This window comes from Arachis duranensis, chromosome 6 (genome assembly GCF_000817695.3).
Source record: "Arachis duranensis cultivar V14167 chromosome 6, aradu.V14167.gnm2.J7QH, whole genome shotgun sequence".
NCBI lineage: Eukaryota > Viridiplantae > Streptophyta > Magnoliopsida > Fabales > Fabaceae > Arachis > Arachis duranensis.
Window position 1 is genome coordinate 21,518,185 of NC_029777.3, and position 16,363 is coordinate 21,534,547.

Below are 16,363 nucleotides of genomic sequence, written 5' to 3' on the forward strand. Positions count from 1 at the left end.
TGCATTTTCTTGAGCTTAAAGTAACCAAGAATGGTTAAATGAACAACAAAGCAATGAACCATCCAAACAGTATGATTTTGATGCAAATTTCATGAGTTTTTAGTTATATTACTGGAATGCTATGAATGGAAGATTTCTCATGAAATTTTGCAAGACTTTGATGCAGTTGTTTGGATGATTTTAGGGAAGAAGAGGCTAGACAAGGAAGCAACAAAATCAATAAAGGAAGCTTGAATACCACATGTGGAGTTTAAGTTCCAGTTTAAGCTTAAACTGGAACTTAAACTCCACATGTGGTATTCAAGCTTCCTTTATTGATTTTGTTGCTTCCTTGTCTAGCCTCTTCTTCCCTAAAATCATCCAAACAACTGCATCAAAGTCTTGCAAAATTTCATGAGAAATCTTCCATTCATAGCATTCCAGTAATATAACTAAAAACTCATGGAATTTGCATCAAAATCATACTGTTTGGATGGTTCATTGCTTTGTTATTCATTTAACCATTCTTGGTTACTTTAAGCTCAAGAAAATGCATAAAACAACTAAAACTAACAGAAAAATGCTAGTGAAACTAGCCTAAGATGCCTTGGCATCAGTGAGGAAGATTATAACTTGGATGGTGGGGTGGAGTTTAAGGTTGGCCATAGATTCAAAAGCAGAGATGTAGTAATGCAGGGTGTTAAGAATTACAACATTCACAGAAGTGCTGAATATCGAGTGGTGGAGTCCGATCGATTAAAGTACCATGTGCATTGAGGACAACATGCAGCAAGCTGTCCTTGGAGTCTCCGTGTTGCTCTCCGATAGAATCTCGGTTACTGGTACATTAAGGATTCATTGTATTCAATGTTGTCAGTTGTGGTTGTTATGCTTGTTGAACATGTTTACCACTGTTGTTCTATTTCGTTAGGGAGGTATGTAGGTTGGGAGGAGCGCACACGTGTTTAGCACCCATAATATTGTAGGACCACCGATAGTTGGACAACAGCCTTATCTGTCGTGTCATCCTCCCGTTGATACAATGAAACCTGTCTGTTAGCATCTCAATCCTACAAGGTGCAGTTAGGCAGAGCTATCACTTCAAACTCTCATACAGGAAGGTCTAGAGGTGAAGTAAAAGGCGATTGCACATATATACGGTGATTGGGAAGAGTCTTATAATAAGGTGTCCGGGTTAATGTAAGTGTTGTAGAGTTGTTATTTGGGAACAATGTGTGAGATCAGTGTTATACTGTACTATGATGGTCACCTCATGGTGCATGACTATAGCATGTTTGACAATGTATTTTTGGCCTTCCCTCCCTGTGTTAAGGCTTGCAAGCATTGCAAGCCATTTATCTTTGTCGATGGTACACATCTGTATGAAAAATATGGTGGTTTTCTCCTTATTGTAGTTGCACAAGACGGTAATAGCAATATCCTTCATATGGCATTTGCAATTGTTGTGTCTGAGACGACAAAATCACGGTCTTTATTTCTTACCAATCTGAGGTGGCACATCACCACACAGGAAGGCATGTTGATTATTTCTGATAGATCTCAAGCGATCAAGGATGCATTGAGAGCTGAGGACAATGGCTGACATCCTCCGAGTGCATTTCATGCTTACTGTGTCTGACACATGGTAGCAAACTTCATATCTCGTTTCCAGCCTGCTGAAGGAAAGAGGTATCTAATAAATGCTGCTTATAGCCCATGCAAGGCCGAGTATGAGTAGTACATGGATGCATTGACGTTGTTGTCCCAGTAGATGGCTGATTGGGCTGGTAGTTTCAAGAAAGAGATCTGGCTATAACATTGCGATGGTGGTTGAAGGTTCGGTCACATGATGATAAACCTTTTCGAGTGCATGAATGTCATTCTTAAGGGTACACGCTATCTATCAATATCGGCTATCGCGCGATGCACCTACGAGAGGCTGCAGCAGTTGTTCGTGAAGAAAGGATGGAGGCATATGCATAGCTAGTGGCAGGTAATCAGTTTTTGCAATGGCTCATGACGGCTATTGAGAAGAACAGAGAGAGTATCTCGAAGATGCGTGTCACTCACTACAACAGACATATTTCTATGTTTGTGGTTGAAGAGTTAGAGCTACAACGGTTGGTCACAAGGGTCGTTCTGTGTTCCCCTGGCCAGGTATGTGTGACTATGGCCTTTTCCAGTCACTTCATTTTCCATGTCTTCATGATCTGGCCGCATGTGCTGCCCCGAGTATCAAATGGGGACCATATATCCATCCGGTGTACACACAGTAAGCTATGCAACATTAACCACCATTCAGTCAATATATATTAATAATGTTAAGCGAAAAATGAAGAATAGTAAAACTAAATAGTTATCTCGCAACCATGGGAAATATGTGAATCTATCGCTCAAGGAGACACTACTTAAGAAACCTTTGGTATATCTAAGAAACCAGTAGAGGAGTGCACCCGGCGATGTTTGTAGTGGAGCAGTGTACCGCTGAGCATAGGGAGTGGTATGTCCATGCTAGCACCGCAGATCCGCATGACTGACTACGGCACGTCACAAAGTTGTCCAGCAGTGGGAGCCAGGTGCGGAATTTATAACCCACAAACTAACTGGCAAGTGCACCGGGTCGTACCAAGTAATACCTCAGGTGAGTGAGGGTCGATCCCACGAGGATTGATGGATCAAGCAACAATAATTGAGTGATTAGCTTAGTCAGAAAAAACAGAAAATGGTTTTGAAGATTCAAAATTATTAACAATAAATTCAGAATATTAGAAAGACAGGCAAGTAAATAAGTTGGGAAAAATAATATGAAGAAGGCAGTTAAGGCTTCAGAGTTATCTATTTTCTGGATTGACTTTTCTTATTAATTTATTTTAATCATGCAAGATTTAATTCCTGGCAAACCATATGTGACTAGACCCTAATTCCTTAGACCTTTCTAGTCTCTTCTAACTCTCATCAATCGCCAATTCCTTGGTCAATTAATTCCAATTAGGGGGTGAAGTTTAATTCTGGTTATTATGCCACAAAAATCCTAATTATCCAAATATAAGAGGATTATATGTCACGTATCCCGTTAAATCCAGATAATTAGAATTTAGGAGAAATTATTTTCAAGCTGTTGTTCAAGTAAAGAGCTTTTCCAAGTTATACAAGAACTCAATTAGAAAGAGGGTCATACTTCCGTTCCACCCAAATTCATAAGATAAAGAACGAAAACAATTCTTGAAATATAAATCAAAACATGAATTAAAATAGAAAAATAATAGTATTAATCCATACAATAGACAGAGCTCCTAACCTTAACAGTGGAGGTTTAGTTGCTTGTGACTCAGAGAGAAAAACTAGGATTCAGACAAACTGTAAAGTGGGAAATGTCAATTGGAATAGAATCCCCTATTAGAAGAAAAGTTTCTCCTTTTTATATCTAATCCTAATTAATTTAAAATCTATTTTCTAAAATTAAAATAATATCTTTTTCTATTTTAAAATAAAATTTGAATTTAAATCAGAATTAATTATAGTAATCAGCAAGTCTTCAATTAATGGATGGAGACCACTTGCTTCACTGGATCTACGCCTAACTTGGCAAAGAGCTGCGACTTACTTTAGTGCCAAAATGGGGCCCAGAAATCGCCCCCATCATTTTCTGCATGTGGCGCATGTCACGCGTACGCGTCAGTCACGTGTACGCGTCGATGGTCTTCTTTGCGTGTCACACGTACGCCTCAGGTACGCGCACGCGTCACTCCTCGCTGATAATCTTCTTTAATTCTTGTGCTCCTTCTATTTGTGCAAGCTTTCTCTCCATCTAATCCAGCCAAATTTTACCTAAAATAAACAAAATTGCACGAGACTCAAAGTAGCATCTATAGTGGCTAAAAGATAATTAATTCTTGATTAAACTCAAGAATTTAAATACAAATTCACTAGAAAAAGATAAGAAAGATGCTCACGCATCAGAGCCACTGGAGATGAACCTAATTATTGGAGTTATTAGTCATTAGATAACCTCTGATCATCAACAATATGTAGCACTTCGCATACTGTCGGAGGGTGGTTGTGTCATCAGTACCGGGTGGCATTTGTCGGACACGATTCCAAAGCCATGTCAGCTTCAGGGAGAAGGATTCCTTCCTCTGTGCTCTCTGCTACTGGAGGCCTATCTTTGAGTAGCCTCTTAACCAACTCTTAGGCCCTAGTACCGTACCACGTGTGGAAGTCATGAAAGCAGCCACCCATGGGCTCTCCATTAGCGCGCAGCCTGAAGTGGTATGCGACGTCCTGTAGGGTGATCGTACACTCACCTCAAGGCATATAGAAGGTGTGGGTCTCTGGGCACCAACGCTCAACGAATGTCGTGATTAGGAAGTTGTCGAACACAAAATTTCTAAGCGGCAACGCATCACTGAACCGAGCCTCCTATAGGTACGGGACAATGGCCTCTGGTGGTAGGAGTGTGTGACTCACCCTCCTTCGAAGAAATAGGTGAGGCCTCTGGTAAACAATAAAAATACTAAATCAAGAGTTAATTTTACTTATAAGTAAACTATTCAAGCAAACAAGTACAAACACTTAAATTATGAATTTATTTGCATCAAAAAATTTACTTGAATAATGAAAATATTTAGAAAAATAATTAGCTTTAACGTCTGTGTAATATAATGCAAATGAAAATGTCTTCTAAGATAACTAATGACTACACTAATAAGCATCTATTTTAATCAATTTAAATAAATTTATTTAGAGAAATAGTGAATAACAAAATTCATTTTGCAACTCCTATATATGGTAGATTAAGTGAACACACTTAGGCTTTGTTTTGGTGGAGGAAAGAAATAGCAAGGAAAGAAATTGAGGGAAAAAAATAGGAAGGAAAGAAATTGAGGTAAAATTTAATTTCTATTGGTGTCTTTGGATGGAAAAAAAATAAGATGGAAAGATATTAAAAGATGATTAATTTATGTTGTTTGTTTGGAAGAAAAAGTGGAAGAAAAACAAAGAGTAAAGTTATATAATGATAATTTTATCCTTGTATTATATAGGCATGTTATTATGTATATGATTATGTAATATATTAAACAATTTCATTAAATAATAATAACAAAATTTAACTATATTTTTAATATAACAAGTTAGGAATATAATAATAATAATAATAATAATAATAACAATAATAATAATAAAATTAGGGTGATATATTTAGATATAAATTTTATTTTTGTATATTACTCATCTCAACACATAAATTAGAGATAATTTCAAGAAGAAAATATACATAAATTAACAGTTATATGTTCATAGCTCCAAATATACTAAGTGCATGTTTGAGTGCCATTATTTTGTTAAAAAAAGATATTTTTTCAATGAAAAAAGATCTTTTTTTATTTTTTAACGTGTTTGGCAAATTTCTAATAGTAAAAATAAAAGTAAAAGCACTAGTAAAATAAAAAAAAATCTTTTTAAAAAGCTATAATTTACATCTTTCTTTAAAAGATCTTTTTTCTTTAAAAAAAAGATGTTTTTCATGTAATAAATAAACAAAAAAGTACTTTTATATTGTTATACCCAAACATAATTGATAGATAAAAAGACCTTTTTACATGAGATATCCAAACATAAAATTACTTTTACTTCTCTATAAGATCTTTTAAAAAAAGATAACTCGAAAAAAGATCTTTTCTTAGAAGCTCACCCAAACAAGCCGCCATTATTTTGTTAAAAAAAGATCTTTTTTCATTGAAAAAAGATCTTTTTTTATTTTTTAACGTGTTTGGCAAATTTCTAGTAGTAAAAGTAAAAGCACTAGTAAAATAAAAAAAAGATCTTTTTTGAGAAGCTGTAATTTACATCTTTTTTTAAAAGATATTTTTTCCTTAAAAAAGATGTTTTTCATGTAATAAATAAACAAAAAAGTACTTTTATATTGTTATACCCAAACATAATTGATAGATAAAAAGACCTTTTTACATGAGATATCCAAACATAAAATTACTTTTACTTCTCTATAAGATCTTTTAAAAAAAGATAACTCGAAAAAAAATCTTTTCTTAAAAGCTCACCCAAACAAGCCCTAACAGATCACATGATATCATCTGATTAATATATTGTGTCTTATATTACATTAACAAATACACATCAAAGATTTCTTATATAATACCAAGCTAAGATCAGTTAAAATAAAATTTACACATGAAACTAATAAAGTTAACACTAGGACCTCTTTGATCAAGTAATTACTAATAGCATAGACTTCTTTGACTAAGTTATTATTAATAGCATAGTTAACAATAGTTATAGTTATGAAAGTCATAAATACAAAGGCATAGGGGTGTTCATGGATCGGATCCGATCCATATATTCGCGGTGCTTATCTGAATCCGATTCGAAAAATACGGATATGGATCCGATCCGCACACTAACAGTATCGGATTGTAGAATTTGAGTAGGTATCTGCATATCCGCGTATCCAAAAAAATAAAGAAATAAATAAGTAAATATTCTTTTTATATTTTTTAACTAATAATTATCATATATGTTGTATTATTTTAATTTATTATTTTAATTTATTATTTTAATTTATTATTTAAAAAAAGTATGTTTAATATTATTTTAAGAGTAAACATATTTAAAAGAATAGAAAAAATAAATTTTATTGATATTTTTTAATAAAAATAAGTTTTTAAAAATACTTTTGTATTTTGCGAATATATCTGATCCGATCCGCAAATGTGCGGATCGGATTGGATCCAAGCTTAACAACTACCGATATTATATCCGATCCAATGATTTTAGTGCAAATCGGATAAAAATTTTGGTAATATGTGATCCAATCCGCGTTCACCCCTACAAAGGCATGACGTATTATCATTATAAGCCTTAATTAAGTCATAGATATGTTACCCACAAAATATAAAGATACTAGTACCTTCCTCAAATCTAAAGTTATATTTATGCCAATATCAAAATATTAGCCACATTACTAGGACTATTATTTCTAGAGTGCACCAGCTTCTTTCATAAATTCATATAATGTGGCATGATGTACGTCAGCTGGAACACCAAGAAATTCTCTCTTAGCTCTATATATTTTTTCTGTATAAAAAGCGGTAACACCTCATACACAATTTTGGCATCATACCTAAATTCTCTAACTCAGTCCACACATCATTTTCAAAGTAAATTCGAGGCCTATTTTGCTAAAGAATCACAAAACCCATTTCATCTATTTGCACTTGCTGTTTAGCAATTTCAACTTGCTCCTTAGCTACCTACACTTGTTCTTCAGCTGTTAACACTTGTTTTTCAGCGATATTAATTGATCTCTCACAAAAATGATTCCCATCCTTCATCATCTCAATCAATGCTTGAATGCCCTGACGCATTTTTTTCATTTTTGATTCTAATTTATCACTCATGATTGTTTTGTGTTTATTACCTATTGATGATGTTCCGTGAGAGCCAGTTGATTGGTTTGACAAACCAATTTTAGGACTATAACCCATTGTAAAACTAGTAGCTTGAGGAGTAATTGGCTCATCATTTCACTCCTCTTCCATATTTAGAAAACTATCATCATCATTCAAGTTAATTGTTTCTTTATTCTTCTCCCACCTTTTGACTTTTTCTTTGGCCCTTTCAGTATGTTTTTATATTGCTCTGTCTGTACCATATATCTCAAACAGTTTATCATAATATTTTATTGGAGTACACATCCACTTTTTCACTTTTGGTTTTGCCTAAGTAAAATAGAAGAATATTTACTATGAGTATATCTATATGTAAATATACATTTTTAATATAATTCTTGAATATTTACTAGTTAAATTCATAACCAAATAAGATAATGAATGCATAAAGTCTACCTTAATTAATTCTTCCCAAACTTCAGCTTTAGGCTCAAACATCTTTGTAATTGGATTCCAAGAAAATCCACTAAGGCCATGAAAATGATCATAACAAACTCCAAAATGATCCTTTAAAGTCTTCAGTCTATTCTTAAGATTTTCTTTGTGGAGGTGGTTACTATAAGTAGATCTCAAAAGTGAAAGTATATTGTCATATGCCATTGTAGTAAATGTGCCATCCACTCCATTTTCTTTGTGATATTCTTCAATTCAAGCATCAATGAAATTTATATCCATTTCGTCAGTTCATCTTAAGGTATCTATACTAGTGGCCTCACCTTGGCATAATGTTTTCTTTGCCATTAACACCTCTCAATATACAAAACAAGCGGAGAGAAACAACATACCATAATCTTAAATCAAATTATTTGTTAACTATCTTGACATTTATTGAATAGATAAAGAATCAATATACTCCATAAATACATGTCACAAGTTGATTTAATAATTGCACACTAAAGTCATTAAATAAAATATAATAACACATTAAGAGGTAACATATGAATTTAATAATAGCACATCAAAGTTAAAATATCAATTCAAATCACACATAATACAACTAATAAATTCATTTGCATTTTTTTAAAAAAGTGATCAGAATCCTAGTTGATAGTCAGCCCACATTTGAACAGCTATTTCATCCCTTAACATAGCTCCCCACCTATAGTCTTCATCTTGTTCATGTCAAACTATTTCACCATCTTCTGGATTATTATCTTGCAATTCTCAATCAACTTGGGCTATGAGATGTGAATCTGGATCTACACCCATTAAAAAAATACGTAATATAAAACAAGCTAAAACAATTTCAGTCATAGTTTTAAAGTCATAATATGGTTCAGTGCCACTTGTGATTGTTGCAAATTTTTTCTTTAAAACTCCAAATGACCTTTTGATAACATTTCTCAATGAAGCATGATGAAGATTAAATAATTCCTTTTTATTTTCTAGGCCACGTTTTGCATACTCTTTTAAGTGATATCTTATACCTCGATATGGGATAATTAATCCATGCTTCAACATAAATCTAGCATCTCCAAAGTAAAATTTTCCTGTAAAACTCATCCTTTAAAAGGATTAATTTAGGTTAAACACATAAACTACTAACCTTTAACTACTTATGATATAATGATATTTTATGTATATGCTAACCTCGTGGAAGTTTAAGATTATCATCCCTTTATAATGCATCCTTAAGAACTTTTGAGTCAGATGCGATTCCTTTACAACCTCTTAATACATAAGTGAAATTCGTATCAAAATCCCATGCAACTAATACATTTTGTGTATGCCACTCTTTTCTCCTTTGAAATTTGGGTTAATCTGCTATTGGCACTTTGGCATGAAAATGTGTTCCATCTATAGCTCCAATACGATCCTAAATAATAGTCTATTAATTAATAAAGTAACATAAAATTTGTTATATCAAACAAAATTATATACTCCTGTAATTGTACATGTCCATACTTAATATAAGGATAAAATCTATAATTGTGAAGGATTGCCGGAGAAATAACGGTTGCAGATGGTTGTCGTAGAAATTCTTCTTCTAGTAAAATAATTGACCGTAGAACAGCAAGGAAGTCGTGGCTAATAGTAGAAAAAAGAAACGGTTCTAATTTTCATATTACGAGCTATTATATGCAAGAACCTAGCAACTTGTTTTGTATCTCTCACTTGATATGCTGCTTTTAATTTCTCACACAATTGAAGAAATGCATCAGGACCCATGCGTAGGATATCACGACACCTATTAGTTTCGCTTAACAGTTGCATTATAATAGCTCGAATTTGTTCTTGCCCAACCATTTTATGGGATATGGAATTGTCAACTTGTGTAGACATCAATCTCAATAAGTATAACATGTGCACGATGTAACATATTAGTATTATTGTGCATAATTTTTGTCATCTTTTTCAATCTTCATTCAAAACTGTTAATATATGTTATTGGTTTTCAAGGGTTAATATATTTTTCTGCTTATCAAACCCAAACTTAAAGGGATGGTTTAGTGGGAAATCACAATTAAAGATGTCTTCCATATCGGCGACAAAAAAACTTTCTTCATGATCATCTTTATCCATTTAACAAGCACTTTGTAGGTTCAAATGTACATATCTTAGATTGATAGCACAAAAAAAAATTAGCATCATAAGTTAAGTATATGCAATGCAATTAAATAACTAGTATTCATACATATGAACTCTTAATCAAATATATTTAATTGTAAAAGAATATCAACCAATTAAAAGAAAGCTATTTTTTATAACTTTTCAAAAAAACTTTAACATAAACTACATATAAAAAAAGGCCAAAAAAAAGAAAAAAAAAAAGAAAGTAACCAACAATGATAGAAGTTGTATGTCTATCGGCAATTGTAATAAACAAAACCACACTTTCATTTAGCTGAAATCACAAATTTAACTATTTGTGTGCTTGCAAATGTAATGGTAAAAAGTTCATTTTAAAGTATATAAATTATAATTTGTGCCATTCTTATTATAGTGAAATTAAATTCAATTTGTATGTGTCAAAAACACAATACATTATCATATTTCTAAAGAACACAAGTAGAATTATTTGTTTGTGTGTTATTTGTATTTGGCAATCATAATATATATTTTTAAATAGATAATACGTGCATACATGAAGAAATTATGTGCCATTTAGCAAAAATGGTGTGTTTGATAAAAATCAAAATTGTGCTTCCATAAAAAAATTGCGTGCTTACATGAAAATAAAATTATGATCTTTTTTAAACATTTCTTATATACAAAAAATAGTTACACTACTCTATAGTTCATATACATGTTAATTTTCCCAACTTTGATGAACTTATGAATCAGTATGTTTGCATGTATTTATTAGAATATTTTATCGAACAGTTTAAAGACATAAAAATAAATAAACTAATAAATCAAATAAAAATGTAATATCAGTCCATACACTTTAAAATTGAATCACAAACACACAGATTCATACATATACGGAGTTAAATGTGAAATAAGAGTAACATAAAAACTTACCTAATTTTTACTAGTAGACGCAAAACGTTATGACTAGACTGGTTGCGCAGTGGTGGATGAATGGACAATGGCTAACAGTTGTAGTGCTTGATAATGTTGGAACCGGGTAGCATGAACGGCTGAATCACAGGATGGAAGATGAGTCTTGGAAGAAAGGAGAAGGGTAGGGTTTGGAATAACAGAGTGAAATAATTTTTTTCTTCTATTTTCTTGCCTAAGTTAGAGCGAAAACTTTTTTATGGTTCTCTTTTACTTTTTGGCACTATTGATTATTTTTCTTAACATTTTCTATCCCAAATAGCTAAAATTTGACATATTCATCTTATTTTTTTCCTTCAGGATTCAATCTTTCCTATTTTCCATCTAAACAAACACAGTGTTACTTGCTAAGCAACAAATACATCTGTATATATTACTTAGTCTAAATAACAACAAAATTTCACAATAAACAATTTACTTAGATATTAGTAAATACAAACATAAAACTTTTGCTATATCATTAGATTTATTACAAATTGTTAATCCCTTTAAATTAATAACTACATTAATAAACTTATGCTTAACAATAACATAGCATACTAGTATTTAAACCTAACATCATATTCGTGCATTCAAACAAATCCTAACCTTAGTTAATAACCTTAATTAATAACTAAATCAATAACATCTAATTTAACTTGCACCTAACATCATATCCTAACATTTATACCGATCATAACATGTACTGTATACTACCTACATAAAACTACCTTAATTAAGAAATTACATCTATGCTTTAACATAACCATAAAACAAAAAATAATACCAATCTCAAAGTCCTCTACTCCTGCAATTTGTTAAGTCGCGTTAAGTTTGTTAATGTCTCTATCGCGGTTATCAGCGTGCACTACAAAAAAAGGCTATATTGTAGGAGTTTATTAACGGAAGTTTTAAAAAAATTCTACAAATTTAATTTTTAGAATAAAAAATTATCTTTTATTTTGTTAAGAGTTTTATTAACAGCAGTCTTTATTTTGAATAGTAAGATTTTTGAAACTCCCCCAAAACTAAATCAATTTCCCAAACAATTTGGCAAAGCAAAAAGCTCTTTCTTCCCACGGAACACATTTTTCCACCTCGCTCACACCCTTTTCTGCTCCCACTCTCCTGATACAGTAACTGCTTCATTCTCAGTTGTTCACATTTCTTCATTGATTGCTGCTGCTGTTCGAGATTGTGCCACTGCAACTCCCGTTCATAATCCTGCTGCTATTAGCGTTCCGATTACTGCTGCTGTTGGCAAAGCGATTCCTGCTAGTATTTGTGTTTCCATTTGTGTTGCTGCTGATGTTCGTGTTTGGTGCACGAAATTGTGATCTCTAACAAAGGCATTCAACTTAGTGTGCGCATCTACTAACTCACACTTTCTTCACAACTTCGCACAACTAACTAGCAAGTGTACTGGGTCGTCCAAGTAATAAACCTTACGTGAGTAAGTGTCAATCCCACGGAGATTGTTGGTATAAAGCAAGCTATGGTCATCTTGTAAATCTTAGTTAGGCGGATAATAAATGGTTGTGGAATTTTCAAATAATAATAATAAATAAACAGAAAATAAAGATAGAAATACTTATGTAAATCATTAGTGAGAATTTCAGATAAGTATATGGAGATGCTTTGTCCCTACTGAATTTATGCTTTTTTACTGCCTTCCTTCAATCCTTCTTACTCCTTTCCATGGCAAGCTGTATGTAGGGCATCACCGTTGTCAATGGCTACATCCCATCCTCTCAGTGAAAAAGGTCCAAATGCTCTTGTCACAGCACGACTAATCATCTGTCGGTTCTCGATCATGTTGGAATAGAATCCGTTGATTCTTTTGCGTTTGTCATCACGCCCAACAACGCGAGTTTGAAGCTCGTCACAGTCATTCAATCCCTGAATCCTACTCGGAATACCACAGACAAGGTTTAGACTTTCTGGATTCTCATGAATGCCGCCAACAATTCTAGCTTATGCCATGAAGATTCTGATTAAGGAATCCAAGAGATATGCGTTCGGTCTAAAGTAGAACGGAAGTGGTTGTCAGTCACGCGTCCATAAGTGAGAATGATGATGAGTGTCACGGATCATCACATTCGTCATGGTGAAGTGCAACGAATATCTTGGAACAGGAATAAACTGAACTGAATAGAAAATAGTAGTAATTGCATTAAAACTCGAGGTATAGCAGAGCTCCACACCCTTAATCTATGGTGTGTAAAAACTCCACCGTTAAAAATACATAAGTGATCAAGGTTCAGGCATGGCCGAATGGCCAGCCCCCAAAGTCTAAGAACTAAACGTCCAAAGATGGATCTAAGATAAAAGACGAAAACCAAGATGGAACCAAGATGTCTAATACAATAGTAAAATGTCATATTTATACTAGACTAGCTACTAGGGTTTACAGAAATAGGTAATTGATGCAGAAATCCACTTCCGAGGCCCACTTGGTTTGTGCTTGGGCTTAGCTTGAGCTTTATACATGCAGAGGCTTCTTTTGGAGTTAAACACCAAGTTGTAACGTATTTTTGGTGTTTAACTCTGGTTTGTGACGTGTTTCTGGCGTTTGACTCCAGAATGCAGCATGAAACTGGCGTTGAGCGCCAGTTTGCATCATCTAATCTCGAATAAAGTATTGACTATTATATATTGCTGGAAAGCTCTGGATGTCTACTTTCCAACGCCATTGAGAGCGCGCCATTTGGAGTTCTGTAGCTCCAGAATATCCATTTCGAATGTAGGGAGGTCAGAATCCAACAGTATCAACAGTCCTTTGTCAGCCTTTTATCAGAGTTTTGCTCAGGTCCCTCAATTTCAGCCAGAAAATACCTGAAATCACAGAAAAACATACAAACTCATAGTAAAGTCCAGAAATGTGAATTTAGCATAAAAACTAATGAAAACACCCCTAAAGTAGCTAGATCCTACTAAAAACTACCTAAAAATAATGCCAAAAAGCGTATAAATTATCCACTCATCACAACACCAAACTTAAATTGTTGCTTGTCCCCAAGCAACTGAAAATCAAATAGGATAAAAAGAAGAGAATATACTATAAATCCCAAAATATCAATGAATATTAGTTCTAATTAGATGAGCGGGACTTGTAGCTTTTTGCCTCTGAACAGTTTTGGCATCTCACTTTATCCTTTGGAGTTTAGAATGATTGGCATTTATAGGAACTCAGAATTCAGATAGTTCTTGAACACAACTACTTTTATGAGTCTTGGCCGTGGCCCTAAGAACTTTGTTTTCCAGTATTACCACCGGATACATAAATGCCACAGACACATGACTGGGTGAACCTTTTTAGATTGTGACTCAGCTTTGCTAAAGTCCCCAGTTAGAGGTGTCCAGAGCTCCTAAGCACACTCTTTTTGCTTTGGATCACAACTTTAACCACTCAGTCTCAAGCTTTTCACCTGGACCTTCATGACACAAGAACATGGTTAGGAACAACTTGATTTAGCCGCTTAGGCCTGGATTTTATTTCCTTGGGCCCTCCTATCCATTGATGCTCAAAGCCTTGGATCTTTTTTACCCTTGCCTTTTGGTTTTAAGGGCTATTGACTTTTTCTGCTTGCTTTTTCTTTTTCTTTCTATATATATATATATATATTTCACCACTTTTTTTCACTGCTTTTTCTTGCTTCAAGAATCAATTTTATGATTTTTCAGATCATCAATAATATTTTTCGTGTTCCTCATTCTTTCAGGAGCCAACATTCGTAAAATTCAAAGTACAATTTATGCACTGTTCAAACATTCATTCAGAGAACAACAAGTATTGCCACAACATATAATTAATTATAGTCTTTATTACTAAGAACTCAAAAATATAAATTACTTCTTTATTCTACACATTAATATAATTAAACTAATTTCAAGGATAAATTCGAAACTCATGTTCTTCTTGTTCTTTTGTATTAGAAACATTTTTCATTTAAGAGAGGTGAAGGATTTATGGATTTATTCATAGCCTAAAGACATAGTTACTAAATACTAATGATCATGTAGGAAAGACACAAACATAGATAAACATGAAGCATAAAAACCAAAAAACAGAGAAAATAAGAACAAGGAATGAGTCCACTTCAGTGATGGTGGCGCTTTCTTCTTGAAGAACCAATGATGTCCTTGAGCTCTTCTATATCTCTTCCTTGCCTTTGTTGCTCCTCCCTCATTGCTCTTTGATCTTCTCTAATCTCATGGAGAATGATGGAGTGCTCTTGGTGTTCCACCCTTAGTTGGTCTATGTTATAACTCAAGTCTTATAGAGAAGTGTTGAGTTGTTCCCAATAGTTGTTGGGAGAAAAGTTGAGGCATCTCCGGGATTCCTTGGTGATGAGCTTCCTCATGCGTCTCTTGGGATCCATGAGTGGGCTCTCTTGTTTGCTTCATCCTCTTCTTTGTGATGGACTTGTCCTCTTCAATGAGGATGTCTCCTTCTATAACAACTCCAGCTGAGTAGCATAGATGGCAAATAAGATGAGGAAAAGCTAGCCTTGCCAAGGTAGAGGGCTTTTCGGCTATTTTGTAGAATTCAAAGGAGATGACTTCATGAACTTCTACTTCCTCTCCAATCATGATGCTATGGATCATGATGGTCCGATCCACAGTAACTTCAGATCGGTTGCTAGTGGTGATGATGGAGCGTTGGATGAACTCCAACCATCCTCTAGCCACAAGCTTGAGGTCCGGTCTTCTTAATTGAACCAGCTTGCCTTTGGAGTCTCTTTTCCATTGAGCTCCTTCCACACATATGTCCATAAGGACTTGGTCCAACCTTTGATCAAAGTTGACCCTTCTAGTGTAGGGGTGGTGCACGAAATTGCAATCACACTTTTGCAATTCCGCACAACTAACCAGCAAGTGCACTGGGTCGTCCAAGTAATACCTTACGTGAGTAAGGGTCGATCCCACGGAGATTGTCGGCTTGAAGCAAGCTATGGTTATCTTGTAACTCTTAGTCAGGATATCAATAATTATCAGGGTTGATTGTGAAAAGTAAAAGAACATGAAATAAGTACTTGTTTTGCAGTAATGGGGAATAGGTTGAGGTTTTGGAGATGCTCCATCTTCTGAGTCTCTGCTTTCCTACTGTCTTCTTCTTCAAGCACGCAAAGCTCCTTCCATGGCAAGCTGTATGCAAGGGTTTCACCGTTGTCAGTGGCTACCTCCCATCCTCTCAGTGGAAATGTTCAACGCACCCTGTCACGGCACGGCTATCCATCTGTCGGTTCTCAATCAGGCCAGAATAGAATCCAGTGATTCTTTTGCATCTGTCACTAACGCCCAGCCTTCAGGAGTATGAAACTCGTCACAGTCATTCAATCATTGAATCCTACTCAGAATACCACAGACAAGGTTTAGACCTTCCGGATTCTCTTGAATGCCGCCATCAGTTCTAGCTTATACCACGAAGATTC